The sequence below is a fragment of the Salvia splendens genome, chromosome 7, assembly GCF_004379255.2.
Source record: "Salvia splendens isolate huo1 chromosome 7, SspV2, whole genome shotgun sequence".
NCBI lineage: Eukaryota > Viridiplantae > Streptophyta > Magnoliopsida > Lamiales > Lamiaceae > Salvia > Salvia splendens.
The window spans coordinates 8109134-8122135 of NC_056038.1; the positions used below are offsets into that span (position 1 = coordinate 8109134).

General features: G+C 37.0%; 1 pseudogene; it reads left to right on the plus strand.

Moving 5' to 3' along the window:
- The first annotated feature begins 4671 nt into the window (after positions 1–4671).
- On the plus strand, positions 4672–8906 carry LOC121810343 (annotated as a pseudogene).
- The last annotated feature ends 4096 nt before the right edge of the window (positions 8907–13002 follow it).

The window sequence follows — 13002 nt, forward strand, 5'->3', positions numbered from 1 at the left end:
TTTGGGGTCGCTGGGTCGAACAACGACATCAACGTTCTATGCTCGTCCCACCTGTTCAATGACGAGAGCCGGGGTGAGGGTCCGCAAGTTAGATTCATGGCCAACGGCACGCAGTACAACATGGGATACTATTTGGCCGATGGGATATACCCTCGCTGGCCCGTGTTTGTGAAGTCGATCCGACAAACCGTTGGGCAGAAGCAAACCTACTTCGCGAAAAAACAAGAGGGTGCTAGGAAGGATGTTGAATGAGCTTTTGGTGTCCTCCAAGCGTGATGGGCCATCATACGGTGCCCAGTTCGACAATGGCACGAAAATGATGTATCAGACATCATGACTGCATGTATCATATTGCACAATATGATAATAGCCGACGAAGGATTTGCTGCAGAGCGATGGACACCGGAAGATGGTGCTAGTTCGAGCTCGGGTACTGCCATGGAGCCCCTGCATATGGGTGTACCACGTACGAATGAATACTTGATCCAGCGGTACACCGATATGCGGAGCCAAATATCGCATACATCATTGCAGGCTGATATGGTTGAAGAGGTCTGGAACCGTAGAAGGAGCGCCGCAGAGTGATATGGGTTTTCGGGTTGTTGTTTTTAAACTAGAAAACTTTCGTTGTATAATTTTCCTATTTTAGTATAATACAACGAAGTTCTTGTTAATTTTTTTTTAGGTTATGAATTTTTTTTAATTCCAAATTATTTTATTTTAATTAAAATTATAAATATAATAAATTATAGTCTAATAAAATTTATTGAACTTAAATTAAAAATATCATTTAAAAAGGTAATCAAATTATTTTTTTAGAGAGCCACATTTCGTGGCCCTCTTTATTTTTGTTTAATTTTGTTAATTTACCATTGCGGAGGGCCACAAGAGAGCCACAAATGATGGTCTGGCCAATTTTGATGGCCTTCAAGGGCCACCATTATGGACACTCTATGTAACACAATGGCATTAAATTATGTTGTAGGAAGCGAGGTGGGAATGGGATGCGTTGCAAGCGTGCGTTCGTCCCGTGTCTGTCCTCAAATGAGTGATGGAGGACTGTCCCTTCACAACCTACTACTCAACTAATGGGAAGTTGTCGTAAAGTCAACTTGCGAACATGCAAGTAACCTTCGTGTCATCCAATTTTAAATTATACATATTTAGATATAATTTTTTATTATAAAAATTAATTTGTAGTATTATACATACAATCAGTTTTATTTATTAAAACATAATAAAACCTTTTTTCACAATGATCCATAAAGTTGGATCCGTGAAAATTATATTTTGTGGTATACTATAATCTTTCATATATTAGAGACCTAAATTTTGCATTGCTTGATTGAGATTATTTTATAATAATTTTTCAACTCCAATATTGTTTGCGAGTTCGATGCGGGATGATTTGTTTCGTAAGGAGTACTTAACACAAAATATCCCTTGAATTATGATTCTTGGGTTAGTGTTATAATTCCTAGAAATATGGAATATGAGTCCGGTAGAATAATTTATATGTATGGAAATGTTAAGATTCAGAAACTATAATTTTTATATAGTTAAATTAATATACTTTCGTTATTACAAAATAGATGTCACACTTGGGTGATTATACGAGATTTTAAAGATGTTATTTTGTGTATTAAATAAAATTTTTTTGTATTTTTATACACATTTATTATGGAAGAAGACAGACATGGAAAAAGCTGGTGAACCATGGATTCTTGTGGACAATGAAGAAATGTGTGCAAACTATTTCTGCATTTTGTCAATGAGACAATGAATTTGCTACTCGGAGAGAAACTATGGATTTTGTGGTTAGTTCATTAGTTGTTGGTCCTAAGATAAAATGGGATAAATATATACTAATATTGAGACTGGCAACAGAGTTCTGCCAATATATATATATATATATATATATAGGATTATAGGGTTTTGATCTATGCAAAACTAGATTTAAATACAGAAACGCAGAACAATATCATAATTAGGGCACTTTTAGGTCATAATTAGGTAATTTTTAGGTCATGCTAACAAAGCATGACCTAAAACGATCTTAGCATGACATTAAACCCAAATATTATAATATGACCTAAAATTGCTTAATTATGACCTTCCGTGTTTTTGGTTAATTATTGACCATTAGATCATCTAATCCTAGGGCCAAGATTTGGTCTGCATTTCTGGATTTAAACACATACTTATTTTGATCATCTCCCTAGGATTATATATATATATATATATATATATATATATATATATATATATAGAGTTTTGATCAAAAACCCTATATATAGAGTTTTAAACACATACTTATATATATATTTTGATCAAAACCCTATATATAGAGTTTTGATCTATGCAAAACCATTATTAATACAAAAATGCAGAACAAAGCATATAAAAGTCATTTTTAGGTCATTGTAAGCTTATTTTTACGTCATTATAGTAAGGATGACATGAAATAATCTTAACATGACCTCAAACTCAAAGTTTATAATATGACCTAAAATTGCTTTACAATGACCCTCTGTGTTTTTGTTTAATTATTGACCATTGGATTGTCAAATCTCATGGTCAGGATTTGGTCTGGATTTTGTATTGAGATCAAGTTTTGTATTGATCATTTTCCTATATATATATATATATATATATGTGCATTGCCATATTGATATTGGCATGCTTATAGTTATATACATTGAATACGTCTGCTTTCCAAACCACCATTTAATTTGAACTGGTGTTTAAATTTTAGGTTCAATATTACATTCATCTCATCTTCAATTGTCCAAGCCCCTAACTAAAAAATATCCAAGCTGAAAGAATGTCATGAAAATTAAAATATAATGCTGGAATATTTTTGATGCACTGGAATAGTGAAATTAAATAAATTGAACGAATATGAATAAATTGTTAAAAATAAATTAGATACATAATAGGAGTAGAGTAAGAAAATTAATTTTGTTAAAATTTGCCAAAAGAGGAAATGACATACCTCTAATAGAAATGCCTAACAAAAAAAACTCAATACTAAAATAGGTATAAAGTAAGAGAATCTGCAACATGATGCGTTTCATTCCGTCCCCATATATGTTCCTCCACACCCCTAGTTAGGGATGTCAATTTAGCCCGCAACCCGTGGGCTGACCCGAATAACCCGCCAAATTTATAGGGTTAGGGCTGAAAATTTCCAGCCCGATAAAATTACAGCTCGATTAGCCCGCACCCGATTAACCCACAACCCGTTAGGGCCAGACCCGAAAACCCGATGGGCTGGCCCGGAAACCCGATAAAATTTATATTGTTCTATTTGTTTGACTCTAATTCGACATTTCATTGATTATTTTATAATACAGATTACTGAAAAAATAACTTTCCATTTTATATATTAAATATATAAATTATATATTAATTTTTTATTAATATAATAATAGATAAATGAATTAGAAACTTCAAATTCACTAAAAAAATATATTTAAATTTCTAAACATGCTTTAAAATTTTTTGATGTTTATGTTTTATGTTGCATAAATCTCAAATATTAGTATTTGATCATGTTAATATTTGAGTTTACGCATATATCTCAAATTTATTATAATTAAATATTTTACATTTTATAAATATAACTAGTTTTTACCATTATTTATTGGATTGATCGCATGTTAATTTTATCGGTAGCAACCCGATTAACCCGATGGGCTAGCCCGAAACCCGAGCTTTTAGGGTTAGGGCTGAACTTTTATAACCCGAAAAAATAACAACCCGATTAGCCCGCACCCGATTGACCCGCAACCCGAATAGGGTTGGCCCGAAACCCGGTGGGCTGGCCCGATTGACATCCCTACCCCTAGTCGACCAATGGGAAGTTGTAGTAAAATCCACTCGAGTGACCCTCATATTATCCAATTTTAAAATTATATATACGTATAATAAATTTTTATTTATATAATTAATTTTATCTATTCAAAGCTATTTTTATAATACAACTGTAATTTCACAAAGTTAGATTAGTGACAACATAAGTTATATTTTGTGTTATAAAATCTTTCATATTACATACATAAATAAATAGATTCCACGACTGAAAGTCTGAAACCAAATCAAGCTCCTCGTATTTGGATCCTTTATCCCTATTACTCCAGTAAAATAACGATATATGACTAAGTTATTATCCAATAAAATAAATAATGGAATCGAAATAATGCTACACTAAAATGTACCAGTTCATAAATCGATAAGAAAGTATAAGAAAGAGAAATTTATTCATAATCCAAAAAAAAATTTCATAATGAACCAAATCTAAATTTAAAATTCAGTTCATAATTTTCGGATCATATCACATTTTTCCAAAAAATTCAATCAGATCAAATATATTTCCATCTTTTTCTTAAAAATAGGAACATTTGAAAGACATTAAATTTTAATTTAAAATTAATAATATAAAAGATATATAAAGAAAAAATGTACTCCCTAATATAAAATGAGTCTCACCTTATTAAGAGAAAAATGTTTGATAAAATAAAAAATTTCCATTTTTAAGAAATGAATTAAAAATGAAACAGTTTCAATTTTTAAAAAATGAAGTGTTTATTAAAAATTTAAAAATCTGAAATCCAATATATATATACACAAGGTAAAGTCGGCGCTCCCTGCATTCGAATTGCTCAAAAATCCGAACTAAAATATGACTGTTTATCCCTAAAAAAATTGAGGAAATTAAGAGATGCAATGCAACGGCAGTTGCAATTTTCTTGAAACAAAAGGCCCAATAAACGAGCAGTGGAAACTCATTTACTCATCGCTCCTCTCTTTTGAAGATCGATCCCAACCCTTATTCTTGGGTTGTTCCAGTTTGAGGTAGAAATTACATTTTGTTTTCGTACTTTGCGTTCACTCAATCGAATCTTAATTTTACTAATCCTTTAATTTAATTTTGGTAGTGTGCATTGTATTCACAAGTTATTTCGCATTAGGTTTTTTTGCTTAATCAGTTGAGGCTTAACGTATTTTTGAGCTGATAGTAGACTTGGTTAAGTAGTTTGTGTGAGGATCTCTGATTGTGTTTGTTTTGTCTACTGGAAATGGAAATGGAAATGTAGTTTATGAATTCGGTGTTTTAATTTCCTAGGAAAATGTCGCTTAAAGATGCAGAAATGAAGTATAACAGAGAAGATGAGGAAGATGATGATGGGGATGGTAGGGGACCTGAGGCATGGGAGAGGGACTACGCTGATGAGAGATCGTGGGAGTCTCTTCAAGAGGACGAGTCTGGTCTTCTCCGCCCTATCGACAACAAAACTCTCTACCATGCTCAATATAGGAGACACCTTCGCACCACCACAGCTGCTCGCATCCAAAAGGGATTGATTCGCTACTTGTACATTGTTATTGACCTTTCACGGGTATCTATTATGCGTATTGTTATATAATTGATTGCTTGGTGTGAAAAAACTATTCTTGTTACTCCCTATTTATGCACTTGGAAAATTACATATGATTTTAGACAATTAGTGCGACTCTTTGATGAAGTTGATTCAAGTGTCTTGCATTCATCTGTTCAACCATACTGGATTGATTTAGTTGAACAGTTAGTTCCTCCAGAGAATGTAACTGGAGGGCTTAATTGGTTTCTGGAGAACACCTTAATCATCAGTGTCTGTTGCTTTTTACAAGCACACGACAATCATTTTTCTGACTGTAGTTTCCTTTGGCTGTTGGTACTGTTGTTATGTTACATGGGAGTTCCTAGTTTCTAAAAATTGCCATGTGAAACTACATGATAGCCGTTGTAACCTGGGCACTGAGTATTTAGGAGTTCTAATATCTTATTCAAATGGTCCTTTCTTTATCACCTTTGTAATCTTGCTCTTTTGAAATGTAGGCAGCAGGAGAGACGGATTATAAACCTAGTCGAATGGTGGTGGTTGCTCGACAAGTGGAAGCTTTTATCAGAGAATTCTTTGATCAAAATCCCTCGAGTCAAGTTGGGCTAGTGACATTAAAAGATGGGGTTGCAAAATTCCCTCACAAGCCTTGGTGGGAGTCCCGGGTCGTATATCAAAGCTTTGATGGGTAAGTTGACAAGCTCAGGTGACGCATCCCTCCAGAATGGGTTGGATCTCGTACAGAGCCTCCTTAACCAAGTTCCTTCATATGGTCACCGTGAAGTTCTTATCTTGTATTCTGCACTTAGTACATGTGATCCAGGAGAAATTATTGAAACAGTACAAAAATGCAAGGCATCTAAAATCAGGTGCTCTGTCATCGGTCTCTCTGCTGAGCTCTACATTTGCAAATATCTTTGTCAAGAAACTGATGGATCATACTCAGTTGCACTAGATGAGGTGAGTTGCAATTAGAATAATGCGTGTCGATGTCAATAACAATGGTGAAAGTAGGAAAGCAGATGGTTTTATTAGGACATAACAAAATAATTTGCTGCAAATGTTTCCTTGGCAGTTTCACTTGAAAGAGTTGATCTTTGAGCATGCGCCTCCACCTCCGGCTATAGCTGAATTTGCTGTTGCAAATTTGATTAAGATGGGTTTTCCTCAAAGAGCAGCAGAAGGCGTAATTTCGATATGTTCTTGTCATAAAGAGGCTAAAGTTGGCGGGGGTTACACTTGCCCAAGATGCAAAGCTCGTGTTTGTGAATTGCCCACAGAGTGCCTAAGACCATCCACAATAGGCGCCCAGCGACCGCCCAGCCGAGCGCTGGCGCTGGGCGGTTCGCTGGGCGGTCTATTGCAGTCGCCCAGCGGACGATTGGAGAGAGAAACCGCGCAGCGCTGGGCGGTTTTGTGGCGCTGGGCGGTGCGCTGGGCGATCCGCTCGGCGCTATTGCAGCGCCCGGATCGCCCAGCGCGATTTTTTTTTTAAATTCGAATTTTTGAAATTCGAATTTTTAAAAAAAATCAAATATAAAAAAATATTATTTATTTATAAAAATTGTTTTCTATATATTAAAATCAATTTTTATAAATAAATTTATACTAGAAATTCGTTATAGCCCATATATATTTAATGGGCTTGCGAATTTATGAAACTCATTCTTGGTTGTCTCTCTTTTATAGAGACATCCTTGAATGTTTTATGTTCCACTTTCGATGTGGGACAATCTCATTCTTGGTTGCCTCTATTTTATAGAGACATCCTTGAATATTTTATGTTCCACTTTCGATGTGGGACAAACTCATTCAAGGATGTTTCTCTTTTATAGAGAGATATCCATGAATGTTTTATGTTCCACTTTCGATGTGGGACAAACTCATTCAAGGATGTTTCTCTTTTATAGAGAGATATCATTGAATGTTTTATGTTCCACTTTCGATGTGGGACAATCTCATTCAAGGATTTTCTATAAAATTGTATTTTAAATTATGTCATTTTTATTTTTTTAAGATTTTAATTATGTCTTTTTTTTATTTTTAAACTTTAAGTTGTAATGTTATTTTAAATTTTCATTTGTAAATTTAATTAATGTAATTTTTTTTAATTATGTACTTTTTAAATTTTATTAATATTAGTGAATTTTCCCGTATATGTTTCGTAAATTAAATTTCGTATATTGCGTTATTGTTAATTATTGCATTTTGTATATATTTGTTAATAGTGACGTGGATAGTATGTGGCTAGGCTATGGCCTGGGCTATTGCTGGGCTATTTGCTTGTTTTGATGATGTGGCAGGAGGATTTTTAGTGCTGATGATGTGGCAGTGGCTAGGCTATGGCTGGGCTATTGCTGGGCTATTTCTATTGTGGATGGCCTAATATGTGGCCTTACCCTTGTCTCTTCAATACCCGTACTACCATGGGCGGATCCAGGAAATGAATTTCGTGGGGTCGACTCAAACCAAAAAATAAAAATAATATTGAAATAATTTTTTTAATAAAAATATAATGCCAATGAGTACTCCTATTTTTTAATGTGAGAATGACAATATAGTTTGTTCTGTACCAAAATTTAGAAAATATAAAAATAATTCTAATCAAATAATAAGTTTAAAATGTTAAATTATAGAACTAATTCTTTTTTTAAATATTAAAAAAACGATACTGTACTTTTATTATCATCATTAAATTCAAGTAATGCGCTTGGTTTAAATACTTCCTACCTCCACTATAAGTTAGAAATTTCTTTTAAACACAAGATTTAAGAAAATAATACTAGTATTTATTGAGATAAGTAGAGAGAATAAAAAATGAGAGATGAAAATGTAAGAGAGGTAAAGAGAAAATAAAGTAGTGAGAAAAAAGTAAGAAATAGAGAAGAAAGTAAGATGATTTATAGAAACAGAATATAGAAATTATTCAAAATCTTATTTGGCTAAAATTGATATCAAAATAAATACTACTCCTACTTGGCTTATTTGTTATAAACAAATACTCCTAGTAATAAAATCTGAGACTGTTTTAAAATTAAAATTAATTAGCCACTCTATTAATAGATCGTGATGCCAGCTAAGCAATTTAAACTGTTAAGGTAAATACATGGGAAAAATGAAAATTGGATGAATTCTAATTATTGCATTATCTCTCTCTTCTCTCCTCGCTTACGATAAATAAAGCTTCTTCTCTGATCCCCTCTCTTCATTCACGGTGGCTACCTCCATGGTGCCGTCTTCGTATCCCAGACATAGTCGCTGCCTCACCTCTCATCTCTTGCTCAGCCTCGTCGTCATCTCTCTCTGCGCGGAGTAGGGTCGGAGGCAGCTTTCCGGCGGCACTCCGGGGGCGGTGGTGGGGTCGGCCGACCCCACTCGACCCCACCTGGATCCGCCGATGCGTACTACACTCATCCCCTTTCATAACCTGTAATATTTTTTAATAGATAATATATAGGGATATCAATCGGAGCCGGCCCATTGGGTTTTGGGCCAATCATGTGCGGGCTAATCGGGTTGTGATTTTTTCGGGTTATAAAAGTTCAACCCTAACCCTGAAAACTTGGGTTTCGAGCTAACCCAACGGGTTAATCGGGTTGCTACCGATAAAATTAACATGCGGCCAATCTAAAAAATAATGAAGAAAATTAGTTATATTTATAAAATATAAAATATTTAATTATGATAAATTTGAGATATATACTTAAACACAAACATGATTAAATACTAATATTTGAGATTTGTGCAAAATAAAATATAAATTTAAATATTTTTAATGAATTAGAAGTTTCTAATTTATTTATTTATTATTATATTAATAAAAATTTAATATATAATTTGTATATTTAATATAAGAGTCTCATTATTCACAAATCTAGTCTTAAAGACCGAACTTGAGACCAAATTAGTGCCCTTAGATCTAGTTTTTAATAGATGAGATGATGTAGTGAAAATTTTCGCATTTATTAGGTAGCCAAATTACTTCAACTGAAGGTATTTTTGTCAAATTACATTTATAGTTTATTACTTCATCCGGTAGACTTATTACTTCATTCCAATAGTAAATTGCTTCATTCCAGTAGATTATTACTTTATTCCACTTTGAATTTGAATTTGTTTAACTTTTTTACAAAATTTAAAGCCAATAGACTATGTTGTATGTCAATGTTGATGAAGTTATAACCTCATTTAATAAGGTAATGGACTGAAGTAATAACTCAATTGAAGTTCAATGAAGTAAAATTATATTGTGATGAAGTGCTATACTTGTTGAATGAAGTAAATGCACATATGAATGAAGTAGTGATCACTCTTTCTCGTATGCTCAAGAATCCCTTAAAGTAATAACCTAATCGAATGAAATGATAAAACTATTTGAATGAAGTAATAGAATAGAATAAAATAAAGTAGCTAAGAGCATCTCCAATGGCGGCGAGCGAGCCGGCTAGCCGATTTCCGGCGCTCGCCATTTCGGCGAAAAAATCGGCTAGCGCTGGCCGATTCGCGAGCGCTCGCCGCCATTGCAGGCGAGCGAATTTTTTTTTTAATTTTCGAAACACTATATATACGCGATTTACACGTCATTTTCATTCACACCACTTGTTTTAACGAGTACTCTCTCTATCTTAATTTCTGTACAAGATCAATAACGCGAAATGGTGAACAACAGCGAAGGTACTCCAGTGACGAGAGACGAACCCCGAGGAGAAGAGTTTTCTTCACGCAATGCTCGTGAGCATGCGTGACGATTTGAAGACCGGGGGGGGTTCCGGCGGATACGGAGGAGTGAGGCGGAGGTCGTTTTTTTTTTAAATAATGTAATTTTTTTAAATTAATGTATTTTTTTAATGTAAATTTTTTTAAATTAATGTATTTTTTATTGTATTTTTTTTAATTTAAATAATATTATTGAATTTTCCGTATCTGTGTCGTACATTTAATTCCGTATTTTGTGTGATTGTCAATTATTTGTTTTATATAATTAGAGGTGATGTGGCTAGGCTATTGCTAGACTATTACTGGGCTATTTGCTTGTCATGATGATGTGGCAGTAAGATTTTTAGTGCTGATGATGTGGCAGGAGGAGTTTGTGGCTGGGCTATTGCTGGGCGAAAGCCACTGGGGATGCCATAAGAGCATCCACAATGGCGCCTAGTGCACCGCCTAGCCGAGCGCTGGCGCTAGGCGGTCGCTAGGCAAACCATTGCAGGAGCCGAAAACCGCCGAGCGGTTTTTCGGAAATGAATTTCGCCTAGCGCTAGGCGTTCAAAATCCACTGGGCTATGCGCTGGGCAATCCGCTCGGCGCCATTGCAGCGCCCGGATCGCCCAGCGCATAGCCCAGCGGTTTTTTTTTTTTTTTGAAACACTATATATACGCGATTTGCACTTCATTTTCATTCGCACCACTTGTATTAACGAGTACTCTCTCTATCTTAATTTCTGTACAAGATCAACACCGAGAAATGAGTAACGCGGGTGGTAGTAGTGGAGGTAGTGGGGGGGACGCTGAGGAGTACGAACGTCGAATGGCCGAAGCGTTTGAGGCATATACCAACCGCGGGATAGACCAATGGATGCAAAGAGCCTTGCAGCCGGCGGTACCTCGACCTCGGCCAGTTGTCCATCGCCGACAAGCGATTGATCGTGATCACGTAGCTGCACATCAGCGCCTATACGAAGACTACTTCGCAGAGGAGCCGCGGTTCAACGCCAACCTTTTCAGGCGACGTTTTAGGATGCAAAGAGCCCTGTTTATGCGTATTGTTAACGCCTTGGAGCAGCGATATATGTATTTCCGCTTCAGGCACGATGCGGCTGGCAGACCCGGCCACACACCTATTCAAAAGTGCACTGCGGCAATCCGGCAGTTGGCCTACGGAGGCGCGGCAGACATGTGGGACGAGTACCTCCACATCGGTGAGACGACTTCCCTGGAATGTATGAAGTATTTCTGTGAGGGCGTGATTGAAATATTTAGTGATCAGTACCTTCGAAGCCCTACCCCACAAGACTGTCAGGATCTGATGCAGATGCACGGGGAGAAGCATGGGTTCCCGGGAATGTTAGGCAGCATAGATTGTATGCATTGGGAGTGGAAGAACTGTCCCACTCCCTGGAAGGGGTTCTACACGACCGGCTATAAGGGAAAGAATCCAACGATGATCCTCGAGGCCGTACCTGATTATCGGCTGTGGATTTGGCATGCGTATTTTGGGATAGCCGGGTCGAACAACGACCTCAACGTCCTCAACTCGTCGCCCCTTTTCAACGAGCAGTGCCAGGGAGTCTAGCCGGCCATCAGTTTTGTCGCCAACGGCAACCGGCATGATATGGGCTACTACTTGGCCGATGGGATATACCCTAGGTGGCCCGTGTTTGTGAAGACGATCCGATGCGCATCAGATGAGAGGAAGGCCTACTTTGCGGCACGGCAGGAGTCGGCGCGCAAGGTCGTGGAGCGCTCATTTGGTGTGCTCCAGTCTCGATGGGCGGCGGTTAGGGGTCCAACGCGTTTGTGGCATGCCGACTGCATTGCTGATATAATGTACGCTTGTATTATCATGCACAACATGATTGTCGAAGATGAAGGTGTACAACTGACGGATTGGGCCAACGACGATAATGAAGCCGGTCCAAGCCACGACGTGGCCGTCCCCAACGCACGGAGTGGGGTACCTCACGATGAAGCCGGCCTCCTCCAAGCACATGCCGACATGCGCCAAACGGAAGCTCATATTCGACTCCAAAAGGATTTAATTGAAGAGTTATGGGCGCGGAGGACTACTCGGAGTTGCATTTAAAATTTATGTAATTTTTTATTTATGTAATTTTTTAAAATGTAATTTATTTAAAATTGAAATAAAATTGTTGCATTTTCCCGTATCTGTAGCGTAAATTTAATTCCGTATTTTGTGTGATTGTTCATTATTTGTTTTATATAATTTTGAGTGATGTGGTTGGGCTATGGCCGGGCTATTTGATGATGTGGCAGGAGGATTTTTAGTGCTGATGACGTGGCAGGAGGAGTTTGTGGCTAGACTGTGGCGGAGCGAAAACCATGTGGATGCTCTAAGTTATCTACTCAATTCGCCCAGCTATCAGCCCTCGGATCACCCGAATCCGGCTCACTCGGATCCGGACCCTCTCTCAGCGGCGACAGAGCCTCTGCCCCTGGCCTTACACAACTCGATCTCGACACATACATTTCCGGAGGCGCGACGCTGCTTCCCCTCCTCCGACGCATTAATCCCGACCGCGATTGGCTCCTTCAAAGCCGCGAAAAAACCTTGCTTCCGCTCCATCACTGTGGAGGGGAAGAATTAACTCAAAATTGAATCAAATTGGGGAGAATTGATGAGAACGTTGGATGAATTGAAGCATGGAACTTGAGAAAAATCCTAAATAAAGAAGAAAAAGGAAAAAGAAAAATGTCCGCATCGCTTCGCACGAATGGTAAAAATTTAGATGAAATCGACGGCATCCAAAACATCCGCCGGAATCTCAAACTTTAACATATTACTGCAATAACTTTCCCTCTCATCTTCTGTGCTGCCGCCGCCGGTCATATTGTAATTCGAACCGGAACTCAACGGCGATGGGCTCGACGACGGCGATGA